General features: G+C 43.7%; 1 protein-coding gene across 3 annotated transcripts in view; it reads right to left on the reverse strand.

The window, feature by feature from the left end:
• kcng4a (potassium voltage-gated channel, subfamily G, member 4a) overlaps positions 1–26369 on the reverse strand; it is a 244221-nt gene that overhangs the window by 116977 nt on the left and 100875 nt on the right. Inside the window, exon 1 of one of the 3 annotated variants that reach the window (XM_061917988.1) lies at positions 15057–15270. The exons of the other annotated variants lie outside the window; for them this stretch is intronic. The gene's annotated coding sequence lies outside the window, so the exon portion shown is untranslated. Of the gene's footprint in view, positions 1–15056; positions 15271–26369 lie in introns of those variants that run through there. 3 annotated transcript variants of the gene reach the window in all.

Raw genomic sequence — 26369 nt, forward strand, 5'->3', positions numbered from 1 at the left:
GAAACACTTTTTATTTCAACAGACTTCCGTCAAAACTCTAAAGGCCGACTGCACATTTCCTATCTTCACAATAAAAGCCCTGCTTCATGCTGCCTGCGCTAACAAAATAAGAGTCTCGGAAAGCTGGCGTGCACAAGTGATGTGCACGCCAGCTTTCTGAGGGATCGCTTGTGCACGCCAGTTTTCCGAGACTCTGTATTTAGTTAGCGCAGGCAGCATGAAGCAGGGCTTTTATTGTGAAGATAGGAAATGTGCAGTCGGCCTTTAGAGTTTTGACGGAAGGTACGGCGCGAGAGTCTGTTGAAATAAAAAGTGTTTCTCGCCTTCCTCTCGGTCATATTTTCATAATAATGATCTTGCAGCAGCCAGCGTCATCTCACAAGACCCTCCGGTACCGTGAATGTCATTTAAGTGACGTCTTGGTGAAGATTGATGATCACTCATTTTTAGGTCTATTTTTTTTAAAAGCCTGGCAGGAGATCGACTGACACACCCCCCGCGGTCGACTGGTAGCTCGCGATCGACGTAATGGGCACCCCTGCTCTATGAGCTAAGCCAGTGGTTCTCAACCTTCTTTTAGTGATGTACCCCCTGTGACATATAACGGAACAAACAAGGAAAAACAAAACTACGGATGATCGGAAGAGTCTAAAATCAAACAGAAAACACAAAAGGACTCAAAAACCATAAAAACATATGATCCGGGCGGCGGATCATAACACCTACAAAGCGTACATTGAAAGAGGGGCGGAGCTTAGTCATGAAGAAGAGCCAATCGGATGCTTTTCCTTGTAAGATTAGGAAGTCACCGCCAAAAACATGTTCCACATTGCAATTTGTGTACACCTGGGAGAAATTGAAGAGGACACATTTCCTTTTACTGCCATGATGCCATCAGCAGGCGAGTCATCGATTGTGAAATCTACACAGCTGGGTGTCAAATCTATTACTTATTGCTTCTGGTCTTGTGCCAAAAACGGATTCCCTGCCAAAAATGGATTACCTCTCGCTGGACCACAGGACTCTGTCCACAACTGATTACTACATTCAAGACAAACACCAACGCTTTATATTTGTGGTTAATGTAGCGATACGTGTTTGAAATGAGTCAAGCCTTCATTGTGTCCGATACACGACATTTCTATTGTATTAATGAGCTCGTAAAGGACTGTTGTTGTGGCTTGTGCAGCCCTTTGAGACATTTGTGATTTAGAACTATATCAATAAACATTGATTCATCAATCAATCAAAGTTGACAACGACATCCTCGGTTCGGGGCCCACATAAGGGCAAGGAAAAACTCGCAACCCAGTGGGATGTCAATATGAATGACTATGAGAAACCTTGGAGAGGACCGCAGATGCTGTGTACCCCCCCGCCCCCACATGGAAGGAAAAAAATGTGTATGTGTGTATAAATTATACATACACATTTAACTGTAAAAATCCACTATAAAATATTTGTGTTTGGGTCCCTTTTTTCAGGAACTCCAATACCAAAATGTACAATAGAATAAAATATGAAAAATATGATCGACCATCTCAAAAAAAACAGAATGGAATTTTCTAAGTTTTTTTTTTTTTTACTGAATGGGACACAAAAATGTACATTAAAATAAATTAATTGGGATTGACTACGAACAATAAAACACTGAATATTAACAACATAATCCCTCTTCATCCATCCATCCATTTTTCTACCGCTTGTTCCTTTTGGGGTGCTGCAACTGTCACGCCAAATTTCTCCCCCCCCCCAACAAAAACCTTCCCCCCGGAAGAAATTTGGCGTGACAGCCCCTCTAATGCCTGAAGAAGGACCCCAATGAGGGTAGAAGGACCTTAAAGCAGCCCACACAGCTGCCTGTTTTAAAATCCTTATGATTGGCTGATTGTCATTGGTGAAAAATAACGGTGAGGAAAAAATATTAGCATTCAAGCTATTTTTGCGGCTGTAACCCTTAAGAGTCATATAACTTGGTATTATCACGCCCTTATTGGGGTCCTTCAGGCATTAGAGGGGCTGTCATGCCAAATGTCTTCCGGGGGGAAGGTTTTGTTGGGGGTGCCGAAATTTGGCGTGACAGAGCCTATCTCAGCTGCATTCGGGCGGAAGGCGGAGTACACCCTGGACAAGTCGCCACTTCATCGCAGGGCCAACACAGATAGACAGACAACATTCACACACTAGGGCCAATTTTAGTGTTTCCAATCAACCTATCCCCAGGTGCATGTCTTTGGAGGTGGGAGGAAACCTGGAGGGAACCCACGCAGTCACGGGGACAACATGCAAACTCCACACAGAAAGATCTGGAGTGTCATGACGTGGACTTGGGTGCGGTTGAACCAGACACGACATGAAAGGGAATGACATTTTCATTTTATTCAAAGAAAAGGAACAAAGCGCTCACAGAGGAGGTATAAAAACTTGACTATGAAAACCAAAAACTAGCACAACGGCATGAATAACAAAAAACGTACTTTAAATAAATAAATGGGTTGTACTTGTATAGTGCTTTTCTACCTTCAAGGTACTCAAAGCGCTTTGACACTACTTCCACATTCACACACACATTCACACACTGATGGAGGGAGCTGCCATGCAAGGCGCTAACCAGCACCCATCAGGAGCAAGGGTGAAGTGTCTTGCTCAGGACACAACGGACGTGACGAGGTTGGTACTAGGTGGGAATTGAACCAGGGACGCTCGGGTTGCGCACGGCCACTCTCCCACTGCGCCACGCCGTCCCACTTTGAACGAGAAATGGGCTTGGATCATCGGCATAGAGCAAGGGTGCGTAGAGGGTGATCGAATCTTTCATCCTCGCTCAAATTACCGGGGAAATCGTCGCTTTCTCGGTCCGAATCGCTCTTGCTGCTGGTGGTTATGATTGTAAACAATGTGAGGATGTGAAGAGCTCTACAACCCGTGACGTCACACACATCGTCTGCTACTTCCGGTACAGGCAGGGCTTTTTTATTAGCGACCAAAAGTTGCGAACTTTATCGTGGATGTTCTCTACTAAATCCTTTCAGCAAAAATATGGCAATATGGTGAAATGATCAAGTATGGCACATAGAATGGACCTGCTATCCCCGTTTAAATAAGAACATCTCATTTCAGTAGGCATTTTAGTACGTACTGTACTGTCTCCTCCCTTCAGAAACGCTATAGTAAAGGATCCGGGGGTTTTTTCTACGGCATTGTCCTTTGAGAAGATATAATAAAGTGATGCAATTGTAACATGTGAGGGGGTGTACTCACTTTTGTAAGATACTGGTCGAGCACTCCATGTTCACGGCGTGCACTTCTCAAGGTAACCTGAAGCGAACACGCGCACGCTTGCATTGTGTACAAACTCCACACCTCAGGTGCTCAGATGACTCCGCAGCCTGCGTCTGCAGTGAAACGTGCGACGGGACAAAGCGAGGGACGGTGACCACACACGGCCCCGATTCCGGTCCAGGGAAGCAACTTGCATTTGGGGAAGGCAATAAATCACACCCGTCACAATATTGGTGTTTCATTTCCAGCACACGGAGGGCAGACGGCGTGATAAACTATTTAGACATTGATTTGAATTCTCTGAGGATATGCTGGTATTTCCTTTGAGGGAGGTTCATTGACGAGGGTTATTTTTTTCTTTCAATTCACCGAAACTGAGACAAAGTTGAACCAAATACAAACCAAACCAACTTTCAGTGTGCACTGGTGTTCAATCAATCAATCAATCAATCGTTTACTTATATAGCCCTAAATCACTAGTGTCTCAAAGGGCTGCACAAACCACCACGACATCCTCGGTAGGCCCACATAAGGGCAAGGAAAAACTCACACCCAGTGGGACGTCGGTGACAATGATGACTATGAGAACCTTGGAGAGGAGGAAAGCAATGGATGTCGAGCGGGTCTAACATGATACTGTGAAAGTTCAATCCATAATGGATCCAACACAGTCGCGAGAGTCCAGTCCAAAGCGGATCCAACACAGCAGCGAGAGTCCCGTTCACAGCGGAGCCAGCAAGAAACCATCCCAAGCGGAGGCGGATTTGTGTTGTATGGTATAGCGATATTATTATAGTATCCCAATACTAGGGGTGTAACGGTACACAACAATTTCAGTTCGGTACGTACTTCGGTTTAGATGTCACAGTTCGGTTCATTTTCGGTACAGTAAGAAAACAACAAAATATACATTTTTGGGTTATTTATTTACCAAATTTGTAAACAATGGCAAACATACATATACACAGGGTCCATTGTCAACATATATAAAATAAAAACTGAATAAGACAAGGCTCAGAATGGTTTCTCCACCATTTCTTTAATGCTATCTCCTTTACACTTTCTTCAATCAATCAATGTTTACTTATATAGCCCTAAATCACTAGTGTCTCAAAGGGCTGCACAAACCACTACGACATCCTCGGTAGGCCCACATAAGGGCAAGGAAAACTCACACCCAGTGGGACGTCGGTGACAATAATGACCCAGTGGGACGTCAGTGACAATGATGACTATGAGAACCTTGGAGAGGAGGAAAGCAATGGATGTCGAGCGGGTCTAACATGATACTGTGAAAGTTCAATCCATAATGGATCCAACACAGTCGCGAGAGTCCAGTCCAAAGCGGATCCGACGCAGCAGCGAGAGTCCCGTTCACAGCGGAGCCAGCAGGAAACCATCCCAAGCGGAGGCGGATTTGTGTTGTATGGTATAGCGATATTATTATAGTATCCCAATACTAGGGGTGTAACGGTACACAACAATTTCAGTTCGGTACGTACTTCGGTTTAGAGGTCAAGGTTCGGTTCTTTTCGGTACAGTAAGAAAACAACAAAATATACATTTTTGGGTTATTTATTTACCAAATTTGTAAACAATGGCATAACATACATGTACACACACAGGGTCCATTGTCAACATATATAAAATAAAAACTGAATAAGACAAGGCTCAGAATGGTTTCTCCACCATTTCTTTAATGCTATCTCCTTTACACCTTCTTCAATCAATCAATCAATGTTTACTTTTATAGCCCTAAATCACTAGTGTCTCAAAGGGCTGCACAAACCACTACGACATCCTCGGTAGGCCCACATAAGGGCAAGGAAAACTCACACCCAGTGGGACGTCGGTGACAATGATGACTATGAGAACCTTGGAGAGGAGGAAAGCAATGGATGTCGAGCGGGTCTAACATGATACTGTGAAATCTCAATCCATAATGGATCCAACACAATCGCAAGAGTCCAGTCCAAAGCGGATCCAACACAGCAGCGAGAGTCCCGTTCACAGCGGAGCCAGCAGGAAACCATCCCAAGCGGAGGCGGATTTGTGTTGTATGGTATAGCGATATTATTATAGTATCCCAATACTAGGGGTGTAACGGTAGACAACAATTTCAGTTCGGTACGTACTTCGGTTTAGATGTCACAGTTCGGTTCATTTTCGGTACAGTAAGAAAACAACAAAATATACATTTTTGGGTTATTTATTTACCAAATTTGTAAACAATGGCAAACATACATATACACAGGGTCCATTGTCAACATATATAAAATAAAAACTGAATAAGACAAGGCTCAGAATGGTTTCTCCACCATTTCTTTAATGCTATCTCCTTTACACTTTCTTCAATCAATCAATGTTTACTTATATAGCCCTAAATCACTAGTGTCTCAAAGGGCTGCACAAACCACTACGACATCCTCGGTAGGCCCACATAAGGGCAAGGAAAACTCACACCCAGTGGGACGTCGGTGACAATGATGACTATGAGAACCTTGGAGAGGAGGAAAGCAATGGATGTCGAGCGGGTCTAACATGATACTGTGAAAGTTCAATCCATAATGGATCCAACACAGTCGCGAGAGTCCAGTCCAAAGCGGATCCGACGCAGCAGCGAGAGTCCCGTTCACAGCGGAGCCAGCAGGAAACCATCCCAAGCGGAGGCGGATTTGTGTTGTATGGTATAGCGATATTATTATAGTATCCCAATACTAGGGGTGTAACGGTACACAACAATTTCAGTTCGGTACGTACTTCGGTTTAGAGGTCACGGTTCGGTTCATTTTCGGTACAGTAAGAAAACAACAAAATATACATTTTTGGGTTATTTATTTACCAAATTTGTAAACAATGGCATAACATACATATACACACAGGGTCCATTGTCAACATATATAAAATAAAAACAAAATAAGACAAGGCTCAGAATGGTTTCTCCACCATTTCTTTAATGCTATCTCCTTTACACTTTCTTCAATCAATCAATCAATGTTTACTTTTATAGCCCTAAATCACTAGTGTCTCAAAGGGCTGCACAAACCACTACGACATCCTCGGTAGGCCCACATAAGGGCAAGGAAAAACTCACACCCAGTGGGACGTCGGTGACAATGATGACTATGAGAACCTTGGAGAGGAGGAAAGCAATGGATGTCGAGCGGGTCTAACATGATACTGTGAAAGTTCAATCCATAATGGATCCAACACAGTCGCGAGAGTCCAGTCCAAAGCGGATCCGACACAGCAGCGAGAGTCCCGTTCACAGCGGAGCCAGCAGGAAACCATCCCAAGCGGAGGCGGATTTGTGTTGTATGGTATAGCGATATTATTATAGTATCCCAATACTAGGGGTGTAACGGTACACAAAAATTTCAGTTCGGTACGTACTTCGGTTTAGAGGTCACGGTTCGGTTCATTTTCGGTACAGTAAGAAAACAACAAAATATACATTTTTGGGTTATTTATTTACCAAATTTGTAAACAATGGCATAACATACATTGTCAACATATATAAAATAAAAACAAAATAAGACAAGGCTCAGAATGGTTTCTCCACCATTTCTTTAATGCTATCTCCTTTACACCTTCTTCAATCAATCGATCAATGTTTACTTTTATAGCCCTAAATCACTAGTGTCTCAAAGGGCTGCACAAACCACTACGACATCCTCGGTAGGCCTACATAAGGGCAAGGAAAACTCACACCCAGTGGGACGTCGGTGACAATAATGACTATGAGAACCTTGGAGAGGAGGAAAGCAATGGATGTCGAGCGGGTCTAACATGATACTGTGAAAGTTCAATCCACAATGGATCAACACAGTCGCGAGAGTCCAGTCCAAAGCGGATCCAACACAGCAGCGAGAGTCCCGTTCACAGCGGAGCCAGCAGGAAACCATCCCAAGCGGAGGCGGATCAGCAGCGCAGAGATGTCCCCAGCCGATACACAGGCAAGCAGTACATGGCCACCGGATCGGACCGGACCCCCTCCACAAGGGAGAGTGGGACATAGGAGAAAAAGAAAAGAAAGGGCAGATCAACTGGTCTAAAAAGGGAGTCTATTTAAAGGCTAGAGTATACAAATGAGTTTTAAGGTAAGACTTAAATGCTTCTGAGGTGGCATCTCGAACTGTTACCGGGAGGGCATTCCAGAGTACTGGAGCCCGAAATGAAAACGCTCTATAGCCCGCAGACTTTTTTTGGGCTGTGGGAATCACTAATAAGCCGGAGTCTTTTGAACACAGATTTCTTGCCGGGACATATGGTACAATACAATCGGCAAGATAGGATGGAGCTAGACCGTGTAGTATTTTATACGTAAGTAGTAAAACCTTAAAGTCACATCTTAAGTGCACAGGAAGCCAGTGCAGGTGAGCCAGTACAGGTATATATGTATGTATATATGTATATAAAGGTATATACAGTATAGGTATATATGTATGTATATATGTATATAAAGGTATATACAGTATAGGTATATATGTATGTATATATGTATATAAAGGTATATACAGTATAGGTATATATGTATGTATATATGTATATAAAGGTATATACAGTACAGGCGTAATGTGATCAAACTTTCTTGTTCTTGTCAAAAGTCTAGCAGCCGCATTTTGTACCAACTGTAATCTTTTAATGCTAGACATGGGGAGACACGAAAATAATACGTTACAGTAATCGAGGCGAGACGTAACAAACGCATGGATAATGATCTCAGCGTCTTTAGTGGACAGAATGGAGCGAATTTTAGCGATATTACGGAGATGAAAGAAGGCCGTTTTAGTAACGCTTTTAATGTGTGCCTCAAAGGAGAGAGTTGGGTCAAAGATAATACCCAGATTATTTACCGAGTCACCTTGTTTAATTGTTTGGTTGTCAAATGTTAGAGTTGTATTATTAAATAGAGGTCGGTGCCTAGCAGGACCGATAATCAGCATTTCCGTTTTTTTGGCGTTGAGTTGCAAAAAGTTAGCGGACATCCATTGTTTAATTTCATTAAGACACGCCTCCAGCTGACTACAATCCGGCGTGTTGGTCAGCTTTAGGGGCATGTAGAGTTGGGTGTCATCAGCATAACAGTGAAAGCTAACACCGTATTTGCGTATGATGTCACCTAGCGGCAGCATGTAGATGCTGAAGAGTGCAGGGCCAAGGACCGAACCCTGGGGAACTCCACACGTTACCTTAACATAGTCCGAGGTCACATTGTTATGGGAGACACACTGCATCCTATCAGTAAGATAAGAGTTAAACCAAGACAGGGCTAAGTCTGACATACCAATTCGTGTTTTGATACGCTCTAATAAAATATTATGATCGACGGTATCGAAAGCAGCGCTAAGGTCGAGGAGCAGCAACATAGATGACGCATCAGAATCCATCGTTAGCAATAGATCATTAGTCATTTTTGCGAGTGATTTGCCCTGAAACCGGATTGAAAGGTTTCACATAGATTGTTAGACGCTAAGTGTTCATCTTCAATAACCCACCTTTATAGACCTCTTACGTCACAGCCCTACGGCAACTCTGGAGGGACAAAACTCCTCCTCTTTATCTAACATTCTCTGGTAACTTGGGACACTGAACTGTTTGTTACAGCAACACACGTCCTTGTCCAAGTACAATACTGTAGAAAGAAGAAAGCGCTCACCCTGCTTGTTGAAATTAATCACACAGACAGGCATTCATTATTAGAGTCTCTGTCCTGGCTGCTAGCTATAATAAGGCTGCAGTAAACACACAATTATAACAACAATAAAAGAAGCAAGTAATGTGCACTGCAAGGTCAGCTGTGTGTGTGTTGCATGATCGCCACGTTCTCTATGTGCTGCAACTTTATCTGATTATGAAAGTGAACATTTGCCGAGGGTACGTGGCTGCCGAGAGGGCGCTAACTGCAGGCAATGCGTCCGACTGTCTCCCTGTACAATGCACACAACTGTTAAAGGCCTACTGAAATGAGATGTTCTTATTTAAACGGGGATAGCAGGTCCATTCTATTCGTCATACTTGATCATTTCGCAATATTGCCATATGTTTGCTGAAAGGATTTAGTAGAGAACATCCACGATAAAGTTTGCAACTTTTGGTTGCTGATAAAAAAGCCTTGCCTTTACCGGAAGTAGCAGACGATGACATCACAAGTGTGAGGGCTCCTCACATCTGAACATTGTTTATAAAGGGAGCCACCAGCAGCAAGAGCTATTCGGACCGAGAAAACGACGATTCCCCCATTAATTTACATACACTTTACAAGAAAAACATTGGCGGCAAATTCCGTAGCTTGCTTGATTGACATTCACGGCACCCGAGGGTCTTGTGAGATGACGCTGGCTGCTGCCAGTTCATTATTAGGAAAAAATGACAGAGAGGAAGGCGAGAAACACTTTTTATTTCAACAGACTTTCGCGCCGTCCCTTCCGTCAAAACTCTAAAGGCCGACTGCACATTTCCTATCTTCACAATAAAAGCCCTGCTTCATGCTGCCTGCGCTAACAAAATAAGAGTCTCGGAAAGCTGGCGTGCACAAGTGATGTGCACGCCAGCTTTCTGAGGGATCGCTTGTGCACGCCAGTTTTCCGAGACTCTGTATTTAGTCCATTCTATTCGTCCTACTTGATCATTTCGCAATATTGCCATATTTTTGCTGAAAGGATTTAGTAGAGAACATCCACGATAAAGTTCCCAACTTTTGGTTGCTAATAAAAAAGCCTTGCCTTTACCGGAAGTAGCAGACGATGACATCACAAGTGTGAGGGCTTTTCACATCCTCACATTGTTTATAAAGGGAGCCTCCAGCAGCAAGAGCTATTCGGACCGAGAAAACGACGATTTCCCCATTAATTTGAGCCAGGATGAAAGATTTGTGGATGATGATATTGAGAGCGAAGGACTAGGAAAAAAAATAAGGAAAAAAATAAGTCGATTACATTGGGACGGATTCAGATGTTTTTAGACATATTTACTAGGATAATTTTGGGAAATCCCTTATCTTTCTATTGTGTTGCTAGTGTTTTAGTGAGATTAAATAGTACCTGATAGTCGGAGGGGTGAGGGAAGTCGACGGCAGCTGTATGGGCGGGACAAGCTCCGCTGATCTCCGGTAAGAGGCGACTTTTTACCACAATCTTCCCACCGAAACCTGACAGTTTACAAGTGGTCGGGATCCATGTTCGCTTGACCACTCTGAACCATAGTAAAGCTTCACCTCCGGGAATTTTAAACAAGGAATCACCGTGTGTTTGTGTGGCTAAAGTCTAAAGCTTCCCAACTCCATCTTTCTACTTTGACTTCTCCATTATTAATTGAACAAATTGCAAAAGATTCAGCAACACAGATGTCCAGAATACTGTGTAATTGCGCGATGAAAAGAGACGACTTTTAGCCGCAAGTGGTGCTGCGCTAATATGTCCCCTCCAACCTGAGACGTCACGCCACGCGTTTTCAACAAGAAACTCCGCGGGAAATTTAAAATTGCAATTTAGTAAACTAAAGCGGCCGTATTGGCATGTGTTGCAATGTTAATATTTCATCATTGATATATAAACTATCAGACTGCGTGGTCGCTAGTAGTGGCTTTCAGTAGGCTTTTAAAGTTATGCACGTGTGTATGAGATCACCACATTTATTCGGTCCAAACAACTATTTTCAATTAGTTGTATTGTAATTATGCTAAATATAGAGACATGTATATATGTGTAATCACTCTTTTAAACCATTAATAGTAACATATGCTAGTTCTATTTTTTTGTTTTTCTAGAAATTGTAATTTTGAGCCATGCCACTATATCAGTGTTTTTCAACCACTGTGCCGTGAGATACAGTCTGGTGTGCCGTGGGAGATGATCTAATTTCACCTATTTGGGTTCAAAATATTTTGTGCAAACCAGTAATTATAGTCTGCAAATAATGTCTTGTTGTTGAGTGTCTGTGTTGTCTAGAGCTCGGCAGAATAACCGTGTAATACTCTTCCATATCAGTAGGTGGCACCAGGTAGCTAATTGCTTTGTAGATTTCGGAAACAGCGAGAGGCAGTGTGCAGGTAAAAAAAACAAATAATTTTCTGCATTTGACCACGCCCAGGATGTTGTGATCCGCTGCCCGGATCATGTTTTGATTTAGATTTTTGAATCTTCTTGTGTTTTCTGTTTTGGACTTATTGGTATAGTTACAACACTAGTGTGGACAAACAGGTGCTGTCGTCACGGGAACACATTGTGACAGCAACAGTTTGGAAAACAATCACCTGGCTAAAGCGGGGGAAAAAATCAATTCGCCACACTGGTTTATTATCCGCAGTGTTCAAAGTGTGGGGAAAAACAGCGGCTTATAGTCTAAAAATTATGGTAATACGATGTAGTTAAAATAAAGCAAATAATGAATTTTTTTGTGGTGTCTTTTATTTAGAAAAGTACCGAAATACCTTTGGTACTGGCACCAAAATATTGTTATCCTTACAACACTAGTCTGGACAAACAGGTGCTGTTGTCACGGGAACACATTGTGACAGCAATAGTTAGGAAAATAATCACCTAGATAAATCTAAGAAAAATAATTCGGCACACTGTTTTATTATCCGCAGGGTTCAAAGTGTGGGGAAAACAGCAGCTTATAGTCCAAAATATATGGTAATACAATGTTGTTAAAATAAAGCCAAAAGTGACATTTTCTGGTGCCTTTATTTAGAAAATAATTGAAAAGTACCAAAATACTTTTGGTATGGGCACCAAAATAATTTTATCGTGACAACACTAGTCTGGACAAACGGGTGCTGTTGTCACGGGAACACATTGTGACAGCAATAGTTAGGAAAAAAATCACCTAGATAAATCTAAGAAAAATCAATTCGGCACACTGTTTTATTATCCGCAAGGTTCAAAGTGTGGGGAAAAACAGCGGCTTATAGTCCAAAAAATATGGTAATACAATGTAGTTAAAATAAAGCCAATAATGAATTTTTTTTTGTGGTGCCCTTTATTTAGAAAAGTATCGATAAGTACCGACATACTTTTGGTACCGGTACCAAAATCTTGGAGCACAAAATATGGTAATAGGATGTTGTCATAAAAGCAATAATGACATTTTTTGTGGTCCCCTTTATTTAAAAACGTATCAAAAAGTACCGACATACTTTTGGTACCGGCACCAAAATATTGTTATCCTTACAACACTAGTCTGGACAAACAGGTGCTGTAGTCACTGGAACACATTGTGACAGCAACAGTTTGGAAAATAATCACCTAGATAAATCTAAGAAAAATCAATTCGGCACACTGTTTTATTATCCGCAGGGTTCAAAGTGTGGGGAAAACAGCAGCTTATAGTCTAAAAAAATATGGTAATACAATGTTGTTAAAATAAAGCCGATTAATGAATTTTTTTGGGGTGCCCTTTATTTAGAAAAGTAGCAAAAAGTACCGATAAGTACCGACATACTTTTGGTACCGGTAACAAAATATTGGTCCAGAAAATATGGTAATATGATGCTGTTAAAATAAAGCCAATAATGACATTTTTTGTGGACCCTTTTATTTAAAAAAGTACCAAAAAGTACCAAAAGACTTTTGGTACCGGTACCAAAATATTGGTATAGTTACAACACTCGTCTGGGCAAACAGGTGCTGTAGTCACGGGAACACATTGTGACAGCAACAGTTTGGAAAATAATCAAATAATCACCTTGATGAAGCAAAGAAAAATCAACTAGCCGCACTGGTTTACTATCCGCAGGGTTCAAAGTGTGGGGAAAAACAGAGGCTTATAGTCCAAAAATTATGGTAATACAATGTTAAAATAAAGCCAAAAGTGAATTTTTTTGGGTGCCCTTTATTTAGAAAATAATTGATAAGTACCAAAATATTGTTATCGTGACAACACTAGTCTGGACAAACGGGTGCTGTCGTCACGGGAACACATTGTGACAGCAACAGTTAGAAAAATAATCACCTGGATAAAGCGGGGGAAAAAAATCAATTCGCCGCACTGGTTTATTATCCGCAGGGTTCAAAGTGTGGGGAAAAACAGCGGCTTATAGTCTAAAAATTAACAATGTTAAAATAAAGCCGATAATGACGTTTTTTTGTGGTGCCCTTTATTTAGAAAAATACCGAAAAACCTTTAGTACCGGCACCAAAATATTGTTATCCTTACAACACTAGTCTGGACAAACAGGTGCAGTTGTCACGGGAACACATTGTGACAGCAATAGTTAGGAAAATAATCACCTAGATAAATCTAAGAAAAATAATTCGGCACACTGTTTTATTATCCGCAGGGTTCAAAGTGTGGGGAAAACAGCGGCTTATAGTCCAAAATATATGGCAATACAATGTTAAAATAAAGCCAAAAGTGACATTTTTTGGTGCCCTTTATTTAGAAAATAATTGAAAAGTACCAAAACACTTTTGGTATGGGCCCCAAAATAATTTTATACTTACAACACTAGTCTGGACAAACGGGTGCTGTTGTCACGGGAACACATTGTGACAGCAATAGTTAGGAAAATAATCACCTAGATAAATCTAAGAAAAATCAATTCAGCACACTGGTTTATTATCCGCAGGGTTCAAAGTGTGGGGAAAACAGCGGCTTATAGTCAAAAAAATATGGTAATACAATGTTGTTAAAATAAAGCCGATAATGAAGTTATTTTGGAGGTGCCCTTTATTTAGAAAAGTACCGATAAGTACCGACATACTTTTGGTACCGGTACCAAAATCTTGGAGCAAAAAATATGGTAATAGGATGTTGTCATAAAAGCAATAATGACATTTTTTGAGGTCCCCTTTATTTAAAAACGTATCAAAAAGTACCGACATACTTTTGGTACCGGCACCAAATTATTGGTATAGTTACAACACTAGTCTGGACAAGCGGGTGCTGTCGTCACGGGAACACATTGTGACAGCAACAGTTTGGAAAATAATCACCTGGATAAAACGGGGAAAAAATCAATTAGCCGCACTGGTTTATTATCCACAGGGTTCAAAGTGTGGGGAAAAACAGCGGCTTATAGTCTAAAAAATATGGTAATACAATGTAGTTAAAATAATGCCGATAATGAATTTTTTTGTGGTGCCCTTTATTTAGAAAAGTAGCAAAAAGTACCGATAAGTACCGACATACTTTTGGTACCGGTGACAAAATATTGGTCCAGAAAATATGGTAATAGGATGCTGTTAAAATAAAGCCAATAATGAAATTTTGGTGGACCCAATTATTTAAAAAAGTACCAAAAAGTACCGATAAGTACCAACATACTTTTGGTACTGGTACCAAAGTACTGGTCCAAAAAATATGGTAATAGGATGCGGTTAAAATAAAGCCAATAATGACATTTTTGTGGTCCCTTTTATGTAAAAAATTAACGAAAAGTACCGAAAGACTTTTGGTACTGGTACCAAAATATTGGTATCGGAACAACACGCACACACACACACACACACACACACACACACACACACACACACACACACACACACACACACTGGCCCGTGCACGTGCATGCCGCGCGGGACAATTTGTACCCAAGATAGGAAGTTGTACTAAGTAAATAAGACTATGTATCAAATACGAGACATAAACACCAACCTTGCATAAGTTCCATTCGTCGCCATATGTTTGAAATGACTGCACATTTATTCAAATCGCATGCATGTAAATACACTTAACATTTTTCATGCAAAAAAAACCCAAAAAAAACAACAACATTTTGCACCGCAGGGCATGACAATTTCCACAGTGACGTCACCATCAGCACAACTTACCAACCCGGGCTCCGAACTCTTCTCCACACGACCGAGGCTCGCTCCCTGGCGCAAATCCCGCGGGTAATTTTAGCGCCAAATCAAGCCGGGGGGAGCCAGGGCGCGGTGGCCGCTACGCATGACGCCGTGGAGCGGATCCACCTGTCCCGCACGGGCACATGGCGCACTGTCGCGGCAAGATGCGACCACGAGGCTCGGTGAGCTCCAAGTGTCCCGTTACAGCTCCGGTAGTGGTGCTGCAGGAGGAGGAGGGGGGGAGGAGGGGGAGGAGTGGATGCGCGTAACCGGAGTTGGAATTTGCGTAAAATGTGGAAAGATTCCACGTTTGCAATGGATTACGTATTGTTTCCCCCGCCAAAGAACAACAATAACACTTCTACTGTTTAATACTTGGGAAGAGTGGATGGTGAGATCGACAGGCGGATCGGTGCGGCGTCTTCAGTAATGCGGACGTTGTACCGATCCGTTGTGGTGAAGAAGGAGCTGAGCCGGAAGGCAAAGCTCTCAATTTACCGGTCGATATACGTTCCCATCCTCACCTATGGTCATGAGCTTTGGGTCATGACCGAAAGGATAAGATCACGGGTACAAGCGGCCCAAATGAGTTTCCAGGTCTCTCCCTTAGAGATAGGGTGAGAAGCTCTGCCATCCGGGAGGAACTCAAAGTAAAGCCGCTGCTCCTCCACATGGAGAGGAGCCAGATGAGGTGGTTCGGGCATCTGGTCAGGATGCCACCCGAACGCCTCCCTAGGGAGGTGTTTAGGGCACGTCCAACCGGTAGGAGGCCACGGGGAAGACCCAGGACATGTTGGGAAGACTATGTCTCCCGGCTGGCCTGGGAACGCCTTGGGATCCCCCGGAAGGAGTTGGACGAAGTGGCTGGGGAGAGGGAAGTCTGGGTTTCCCTGCTTAGGCTGCTGCCCCCGCGACCCGACCTCTGGTAAGCGGAAGAAGATGGATGGATATTTAATACTTAAACATTAAAGGCCTACTGAAAGCCACTACTACCCACCAGTCTGATAGTTTATATATCAATGATGAAATATTAACATTGCAACACATGCCAATACGGCCGCTTTAGTTTACTAAATTGCAATTTTAAATTTCGCGCAGAAGCATCATGCTAAAACGTCGCCGTATGATGACGCGTGCGTTTGACGTCACCGGTTGTAGCGGACATTAATTTCCAGCCCGATCCAAGCTATAAATAGTCTGCTTTAATCGCATAATTCCACAGTATTCTGGACATCTGTGTTGCTGAATCTTTTGCAATTTGTTCAATGAACAATGGAGACGTCAAAGAAGAATGCTGTAGGTGGAAAGCGGTGTATCGCGGCCGCCTTTAGCAACACAAACACAGCCGGTGTTTCATTGTTTACATTCCCGAAAGATGACATTCAAGCTTTACTATGGAACAGAGATGTCAAGCGAACACGGTTGGATTGGACCACACACACAAAGTACAGTGTGTTATGCAGCGATCATTTCGAAAGATCGTGTTTCGAAGAGGGTCCCTTGCGAAGGGCAGAGATGGGCATCGCCAGCACCCGTCGACTGGTGCTGAAGAAAGGTGCGGGGCCGACCTTCAGGTTGTACAGGTACCACCATATAATCTCACTAAAACACTAGTAACACAATAAGCAGTTAAGGATTTTCCAGAATTATCCTAGTAAATTTGTCTAATAACATCTGACTGTCAATCAATCAATGTTTATTTATATAGCCCCAAATCACAAATGTCTCAAAGGACTGCACAAATCATTACGACTACAACATCCTCGGAAGAACCCACAAAAGGGCAAGGAAAACTCACACCCAGTGGGCAGGGAGAATTCACATCCAGTGGGACGCCAGTGACAATGCTGACTATGAGAAACCTTGGAGAGGACCTCAGATGTGGGCAACCCCCCCCCCCTCTAGGGGACCGAAAGCAATGGATGTCGAGCGGGTCCAACATGATACTGTGAAAGTTCAATCCAGTATAGTCCTGTATAGTCTTTTTTTTTCTAGTCCTTCACTCTCACTTTCCACATCCACAAATCTTTCATCCTCCGTCAAATTAATGGGTAAATTGTCGCTTTCTCGGTCCGAATCGCTCTCGCTGCTGGTGGCCATGATTATAAACAATGTTCAAATGTGAGGAGCTCCACAACCCGTGATGTCACGCACACATCTTCTGCTACTTCCGGTACAGGCAAGGCTTTTTTATTAGCAACCAAAAGTTGCGAACTTTATCGTGGATGTTCTCTACTAAATCCTTTCAGCAAAAATATTGTGAAATGATGAAGTATGACACATAGAATGGAGCTGCTATCCCCGTTTGAATAAGAACATCTCATTTCAGTAGGCCTTTAATGGCTGTTGCACATTCCAATTATAGGTTCGGAAGATATCAACCAGAAAATGTGCTTATCGCCAAAGTTTTAAAATATATTCTATGCTGGGAGTCAACATTGAGAGGATAAATATCACTGAATAAGACCTGGGAAGTGCAACAGAAAAAGAAGCAGGCAGGGGAGGGCATCGACAATTATTGGGGAGCAGTTGACTGGTGTAGAGCAGCGAGAGTCAGATATATCTGGAGGCAGCAGGCTGAGGCTTCAGTCCAGCAGTGGACCAATAACGGCTGATTATGATGTCAAGAATTAATGAGACGTTCTTCTCTGTTTATTCTGCTGCCAACTTGACTGCATAGTGATGACTCAGCATGTTTTTAAAAGTTGACAACACGTTAGTTCCTGTTTTGTTTTGTCAGGTAACATTGATCCCCTTTTGAATATTCTTAACATGTCCTATCCAGCCACTCAGGGGAAATCTTATACAAACCCTGTTTCCATATGAGTTGGGAAATTGTGTTGGATGTAAATATAAATGGAATCCTTTTCAACCCATATTCAGTTATTCTGCAAATAATCATTAACTTTAGAATTTGATGCCAGCAACACGTGACAAAGAGGTTGGGAAAGGTGGCAATAAATACTGATAAAGTTGAGGAATGCTCATCAAACACTTATTTGGAACATCCACAGGTGTGCAGGCTAATTGGGAACAGGTGGGTGCCATGATTGGGTATAAAAGCAGCTTCCATGAAATGCTAAGTAATTCACAAACAAGGATGGGGCGAGGGTCACCACTTTGTAAGCAAATTGTGGAACAGTTTTAGAACAACATTTCTCAACGAGCTATTGCAAGGAATTTAAGGATTTTACCATCTACGGTCTGTAAAATCATCCAAAAGTTCAGAGAATCTGGAGAAATCACTGCACGTAGGCGATATTACGGACTTTTGTTCCCTAATGAAGTACTGCATCAAAAACCGACATCAGTTTGTAAAAGATATCACCACATGGGCTCAGGAAAGGTGGCAATAAATACTGATAAAGTTGAGGAATACTCTTTAAACACTTATTTGGAACATCCCACAGGTGTGCAGGCTAATTGGGAACAGGTGGGTGCCATGATTGGCTATAAAAGCAGCTTCCCAAAAAATGCTCAGTCTTTCACAAGAAAGGATGGGGCGAGGTACACCCCTTTGTCCACAACTGCGTAAGCAAATAGTCAAACAATTTAAGAACAACCTTTCTCAAAGTGCAAATGCAAGAAATTTAGGGATTTCAACATCTACGCTCCAGAAAATAATAAAAAGGTTCAGAGAATCTGGAGAAATCACTCCACGTAAGCGGCATGGCCGGGAACCAACATTGAATGACCGTGACCTTCGATCCCTCGGACGGCACTGTATCAAAAACCGACATCAATCTCTATAGGATATCACCACATGGGCTCAGGAAAACTTCAGAAAACCACTGTCACTAAATACTGTTCGTCACTACATCTGTAAGTGCAAGTTAAAGCTTTACTATGCAAAGCGAAAGCCATTTATCAACAACATCCAGAAACGCAGCCGGCTTCTCTGGGCCCGAGATCATCTAAAATGGACTGATGCAAAGTGGAAAAGTGGTCTGATGAGTCCACATTTCGAATCGCTTTTGTAAATTTTCGACATTGAGTCATCCGGACCAAAGGGGAAGCAAACCATCCAGACTGTTATCGACGCAAAGTGTAAAAGGCGGCATGTGTGATGGTATGGGGGTGCATTAGTGCCCAAGGCATGGGTAACTTACACATGTGTGATGGTATGGGGGTGTATTAGTGCCCAAGGCATGGGTAACTTACACATCTGTGAAGGCACCATTAATGCTGAAAGGTACATACAGGTTTTGGAACAACATATGTTGTCATCCAAGCAGCGTTATCATGGACGCCCCTGCTTATTTCAGCAAGACAATGCCAAGCCACATTCAGCATGTGTTACAACAGCGTGGCTTCGTAAAGAAAGAGTGCGGGTACTTTAACAACAACAAGACATCAGCAAATATGTAGTGAACAAATATGATACAAAAATTATAGCAGATAAACCAGGTACTGAAGTAGCTAATAACAACACAAAAATGACATTATTGCACTAAATGGAACAATAAATATACCAATACAAATAACACCATTGATATTGAATATGAATAATTACCTCTATTATCAACATTACAGTTGCTTCAAATGCAACAATAGATGTGATGAATACTTGAATTACAAAATAAAACAGGTAAAGGGGGGGAAGAAAGAGAAGCGGACTATATTAACCTTATAGATTGTTATCGTAAAAATAAGTTAAGCTTTAGCAGTGCCAGGTGAGGGAAACGAGTGCTCAGGGAGACATGCGGGAAATTAACACAAAACACAGAGGAAAACCCAAACATAACCAAACGGTCAGTGACAAGGTTGACAGCTTTTAGATATAGTCCAGAAACGCCGCAGGTTGGAGCATATGACACCATAAAAGTACAGGGAAATGAGTCTCTCCATGGTGACAGCCTGCATGCATTAAACAGTCTTCATTTAAATAAGGCAGTAGGCACCATTTTTACATTAGTAAGATGTAAAAAAAAAGTACATTTGTTACGTTGGAAGGTGGACACTTCAACAATAGAGTGCGACCAAACCACAGACTGAGCAGAAAGTTGACAGGTGAGAGAAGCTAACATCAGGAAGACGTGCACAAAATGGAATCAAAATAAGAGCGCTGACAGGAAATACACACAAACATGGAGGAAAACCCAAACATAACCAAACCCATAAAAAGTGGTACATTTTTATATTTGTGTGCTGCACGTTCACAACATTAACAAACGCTGCAGGTTGGAGCACATGACGCCATAAAAGTAGAGGGAAATGAGTCTCTCCATTGTGACAGCCTGCGTGCATGCAACAGCAGGGGTGCCCACACTTTTTCTGCAGGCGAGCTACTTTTCAATTGACCAACTCGAGGGGATCTACCTCATTTATATATATCATTTATATTTATTTATTTATGAAAGAGACATTTTTGTAAACAAGTTAAATGTGTTTAATGATAATACAAGCATGTGTAACACATATAGATGTCTTTCTTTCACGAAGACAAGAATATAAGTTGGTGTATTACCTGATTCTGATGACTTGCATTGATTGGAATCAGACAGTAATGATGATAACGCCCACATTTTCAAATGGAGGAGAAAAAAAGTTGTCCTTTCTGTACAATACCACATGAAAGTGGTTGGTTTTTGGCATCTAATTCATCCAGCTTCCATACACTTTACAAGAAAAACATTGGCGGCAAATTCCGTAGCTTGCTTGATTGACATTCACGGCACCCGAGGGTCTTGTGAGATGACGCTGGCTGCTGCCAGTTCATTATTATGAAAGAATGACAGAGAGGAAGGCGAGAAACACTTTTTATTTCAACAGACTTTCGCGCCGTCCCTTCCGTCAAAACTCTAAAGGCCGACTGCACATTTCCTATCTTCACAATAAAAGCCCTGCTTCATGCTGCCTGCGCTAACAAAATAAGAGTCTCGGAAAGCTGGCGTGCACAAGTGATGTGCACGCCAGCTTTCTGAGGGATGGCTTGTGCACGCCAGTTTTCCGAGACTCTGTATTTAGTTAGCGCAGGCAGCATGAAGCAGGGCTTTTATTGTGAAGATAGGAAATGTGCAGTCGGCCTTTAGAGTTTTGATGGAAGGTACGGCGCGAGAGTCTGTTGAAATAAAAGTGTTTCTCGCCTTCCTCTCGGTCATATTTTCATAATAATGATCTTGCAGCAGCCAGCGTCATCTCACAAGACCCTCCGGTACCGTGAATGTCATTTAAGTGACGTCTTGGTGAAGATTGATGATCACTCATTTTTAGGTCTATTTTTTTTAAAAGCCTGGCTGGAGATGGACTGACACACCCCCCGCGGTCGACTGGTAGCTCGCCATCGACGTAATGGGCACCCCTGTGCTACAGTCTTCATTTAAATAAGGCAGTCGACACCATTATAGCATTTGTAAAAAGTATTTTTTTTTTTACATTTGTTACTGACACTTCAACAATAGAGTGCGACCAAACCACACGCCGAGCAGAAAGTTGACAGGTGAGAGAAACTAACATCCCACAGGGAGACATGCAGGAAATAAACACAAACACGGAGGAAAACCCAAACATAACCAAACTGTCAGTGACAAGGTTGACAGCTTTTTAAAATAGCCCGTAAAAAGTGGTACATTTTATATTTGTGTACTGCACGTCCACAACATTAACAAACGCTGCAGGTTGGAGTACATGACGCCATAAAAGTAGAGGGAAATGAGTCTCTCCATGGTGACGGCCTGCGTGCATGCAACAGTCTTCATTTAAAGGCCTACTGAAATGAGATGTTCTTATTTAAACGGGGATAGCAGGTCCATTCTATGTGTCATACTTCATCATTTCGCCATATTGCCATTTATTACTGAAAGGATTTAGTAGAGAACATAGACGATAAAGTTCGCAACTTTTGGTCGCTAATAAAGAAGCCTTGCCTTTACCGTAAGTAGTTAAAGTTAAAGTACCAATGATTGTCACACACACACTAGGTATGGCGAAATTATTCTTTGCATTTGACCCATAACCCTTGATCGCCCCCTGGGAGGTGAGGGGAGCAGTGAGCAGCAGTGGTGCCACGCCCGGGAATCATTTTTGGTGATTTAACCCCCAATTCCAACCCCTTAATGCTGAGTGCCAGCAAGGAGGTAATGGGTCCCATTTTTATAGTCTTTGGTATGACTCAGCTGGGATTTGAACTCACAACCTACCGATCTCAGGGCGGACACTCTAACCACTAGGCCAGTGGTTCTCAACCTTTTTTCAGTGATGTACCTCCTGTGAACATTTTTTTAATTCAAGTACCCCCTAATCAGAGCAAAGCATTTTTAGTTGGAAAAAAAAAGAGATAAAGAAGTAAAATACAGCACTATGTCATCAGTTTGTGATTTATTAAATTGTATGCTGTAGGAGCCTAAATGCTGTTTAAGTTCATTTACATTTTATGCAAAGTGCTTTATGTTTATTCAGCCAAAAGGGGACTACTTACTTTATTTTCATGATAAGGAAATTTACATATTGAATGCTTAAGGGTAATTATATAAAGCTCACTTTATTTGTAATTATTACATTTGTCAAAATAATTTGATGACGTAACTGTTTTAATGGCATATATGGTGGAAGGATCTGTGTGGTAAGGTGGTTTTTGGAAGCAAGGTGTTATGGGTAATTGCAGTCAGGTGCGGTGGAATATGGGCAATTCCAGTCAGGTGCGGTAGAATATGGGCAATTGCAGTCAGGTGCGGTGGAATATGGGTAATTGCAGTCAGGTGCGGTGGAATATGGGCAATTGCAGTCAGGTGCGGTGGAATATGGGTAATTGCAGTCAGGTGCGGTGGAATATGGGCAATTGCAGTCAGGTGCGGTGGAATATGGGCAATTGCAGTCAGGTGCGGTGGAATATGGGCAATTGCAGTCAGGTGCGGTGGAATATGGGCAATTGCGGTCAGGTGCGGTGGAATATGGGCAATTGCAGTCAGGTGCGGTGGAATATGGGCAATTACGGTCAGGTGCGGTGGAATATGGGCAATTGCGGTCAGGTGCGGTGGAATATGGGCAATTGCAGTCAGGTGCGGTGGAATATGGGCAATTGCAGTCAGGTGCGGTGGAATATGGGCAATTGCAGTCAGGTGCGGTGGAATATGGGCAATTGCAGTCAGGTGCGGTGGAATATGGGCAATTGCGGTCAGGTGCGGTGGGATATGGGCAATTGCGGTCAGGTGCGGTGGAATATGGGCAATTGCAGTCAGGTGCGGTGGAATATGGGCAATTGCAGTCAGGTGCGGTGGAATATGGGCAATTGCAGTCAGGTGCGGTGGAATATGGGCAATTGCAGTCAGGTGCGGTGGAATATGGGCAATTGCAGTCAGGTGCGGTGGAATATGGGCAATTGCAGTCAGGTGCGGTGGAATTTGGGCAATTGCAGTCAGGTGCGGTGGAATTTGGGCAATTGCAGTCAGGTGCGGAGGAATATGGGCAATTGCAGTCAGGTGCGGTGGAATATGGGCAATTGCAGTCAGGTGCGGTGGAATATGGCAATTGCAGTCAGGTGCGGTGGAATATGGGCAATTGCAGTCAGGTGCGGTGGAATATGGGCAATTGCAGTCAGGTGCGGTGGAATATGGGCAATTGCAGTCAGGTGCGGTGGAATATGGGCAATTGCGGTCAGGTGCGGTGGAATATGGGCAATTGCGGTCAGGTGCGGTGGAATATGGGCAATTGCAGTCAGGTGCGGTGGAATATGGGCAATTGCTGTCAGGTGCGGTGGAATATGGGCAATTGCAGTCAGGTGCGGTGGAATATGGGCAATTGCAGTCAGGTGCGGTGGAATATGGGCAATTGCGGTCAGGTGCGGTGGAATATGGGCAATTGCAGTCAGGTGCGGTGGAATATGGGCAATTGCAGTCAGGTGCGGTGGAATATGGGCAATTGCAGTCAGGTGCGGTGGAATATGGGCAATTGCAGTCAGGTGCGGTGGAATATGGGCAATTGCGGTCAGGTGCGGTGGAATATGGGCAATTGCGGTCAGGTGCGGTGGAATATGGGCAATTGCAGTCAGGTGCGGTGGAATATGGGCAATTGCAGTCAGGTGCGGTGGAATATGGGCAATTTCGGTCAGGTGCGGTGGAATATGGGCAATTGCGGTCAGGTGCGGTGGAATATGGGCAATTGCAGTCAGGTGCGGTGGAATATGGGCAATTGCAGTCAGGTGCGGTGGAATATGGGCAATTGCAGTCAGGTGCGGTGGAATATGGGCAATTGCAGTCAGGTGCGGTGGAATATGGGCAATTGCAGTCAGGTGCGGAGGAATATGGGCAATTGCAGTCAGGTGCGGTGGAATATGGGCAATTGCAGTCAGGTGCGGTGGAATATGGGCAATTGCAGTCAGGTGCGGTGGAATATGGGCAATTGCGGTCAGGTGCGGTGGAATATGGGCAATTGCGGTCAGGTGCGGTGGAATATGGGCAATTGCGGTCAGGTGCGGTGGAATATGGGCAATTGCGGTCAGGTGCGGTGGAATATGGGCAATTGCGGTCAGGTGCGGTGGAATATGGGCAATTGCAGTCAGGTGCGGTGAAATATGGGCAATTGCGGTCAGGTGCGGTGGAATATGGGCAATTGCGGTCAGGTGCGGTGGAATATGGGCAATTGCAGTCAGGTGCGGTGGAATATGGGCAATTGCAGTCAGGTGCGGTGGAATATGGGCAATTGCAGTCAGGTGCGGTGGAATATGGGCAATTGCAGTCAGGTGCGGTGGAATATGGGCAATTGCAGTCAGGTGCGGTGGAATATGGGCAATTGCAGTCAGGTGCGGTGGAATATGGGCAATTGCAGTCAGGTGCGGTGGAATATGGGCAATTGCAGTCAGGTGCGGTGGAATTTGGGAAATTGCAGTCAGGTGCGGTGGAATTTGGGCAATTGCAGTCAGGTGCGGAGGAATATGGGCAATTGCAGTCAGGTGCGGTGGAATATGGGCAATTGCAGTCAGGTGCGGTGGAATATGGGCAATTGCAGTCAGGTGCGGTGGAATATGGGCAATTGCAGTCAGGTGCGGTGGAATATGGGCAATTGCAGTCAGGTGCGGTGGAATATGGGCAATTGCAGTCAGGTGCGGTGGAATATGGGCAATTGCAGTCAGGTGCGGTGGAATATGGGCAATTGCGGTCAGGTGCGGTGGAATATGGGCAATTGCGGTCAGGTGCGGTGGAATATGGGCAATTGCGGTCAGGTGCGGTGGAATATGGGCAATTGCAGTCAGGTGCGGTGGAATATGGGCAATTGCAGTCAGGTGCGGTGGAATATGGGCAATTGCAGTCAGGTGCGGTGGAATATGGGCAATTGCGGTCAGGTGCGGTGGGATATGGGCAATTGCGGTCAGGTGCGGTGGAATATGGGCAATTGCGGTCAGGTGCGGTGGGATATGGGCAATTGCGGTCAGGTGCGGTGGAATATGGGCAATTGCAGTCAGGTGCGGTGGAATATGGGCAATTGCAGTCAGGTGCGGTGGAATATGGGCAATTGCAGTCAGGTGCGGTGGAATATGGGCAATTGCAGTCAGGTGCGGTGGAATATGGGCAATTGCAGTCAGGTGCGGTGGAATATGGGCAATTGCAGTCAGGTGCGGTGGAATTTGGGCAATTGCAGTCAGGTGCGGTGGAATTTGGGCAATTGCAGTCAGGTGCGGAGGAATATGGGCAATTGCAGTCAGGTGCGGTGGAATATGGGCAATTGCAGTCAGGTGCGGTGGAATATGGGCAATTGCAGTCAGGTGCGGTGGAATATGGGCAATTGCAGTCAGGTGCGGTGGAATATGGGCAATTGCAGTCAGGTGCGGTGGAATATGGGCAATTGCAGTCAGGTGCGGTGGAATATGGGCAATTGCGGTCAGGTGCGGTGGAATATGGGCAATTGCGGTCAGGTGCGGTGGAATATGGGCAATTGCAGTCAGGTGCGGTGGAATATGGGCAATTGCTGTCAGGTGCGGTGGAATATGGGCAATTGCAGTCAGGTGCGGTGGAATATGGGCAATTGCAGTCAGGTGCGGTGGAATATGGGCAATTGCGGTCAGGTGCGGTGGAATATGGGCAATTGCAGTCAGGTGCGGTGGAATATGGGCAATTGCAGTCAGGTGCGGTGGAATATGGGCAATTGCAGTCAGGTGCGGTGGAATATGGGCAATTGCGGTCAGGTGCGGTGGAATATGGGCAATTGCGGTCAGGTGCGGTGGAATATGGGCAATTGCGGTCAGGTGCGGTGGAATATGGGCAATTGCAGTCAGGTGCGGTGGAATATGGGCAATTGCAGTCAGGTGCGGTGGAATATGGGCAATTGCGGTCAGGTGCGGTGGAATATGGGCAATTGCGGTCAGGT

The sequence above is a fragment of the Nerophis ophidion genome, linkage group LG12 (genome assembly GCF_033978795.1).
Source record: "Nerophis ophidion isolate RoL-2023_Sa linkage group LG12, RoL_Noph_v1.0, whole genome shotgun sequence".
NCBI classification, from domain to species: domain Eukaryota; kingdom Metazoa; phylum Chordata; class Actinopteri; order Syngnathiformes; family Syngnathidae; genus Nerophis; species Nerophis ophidion.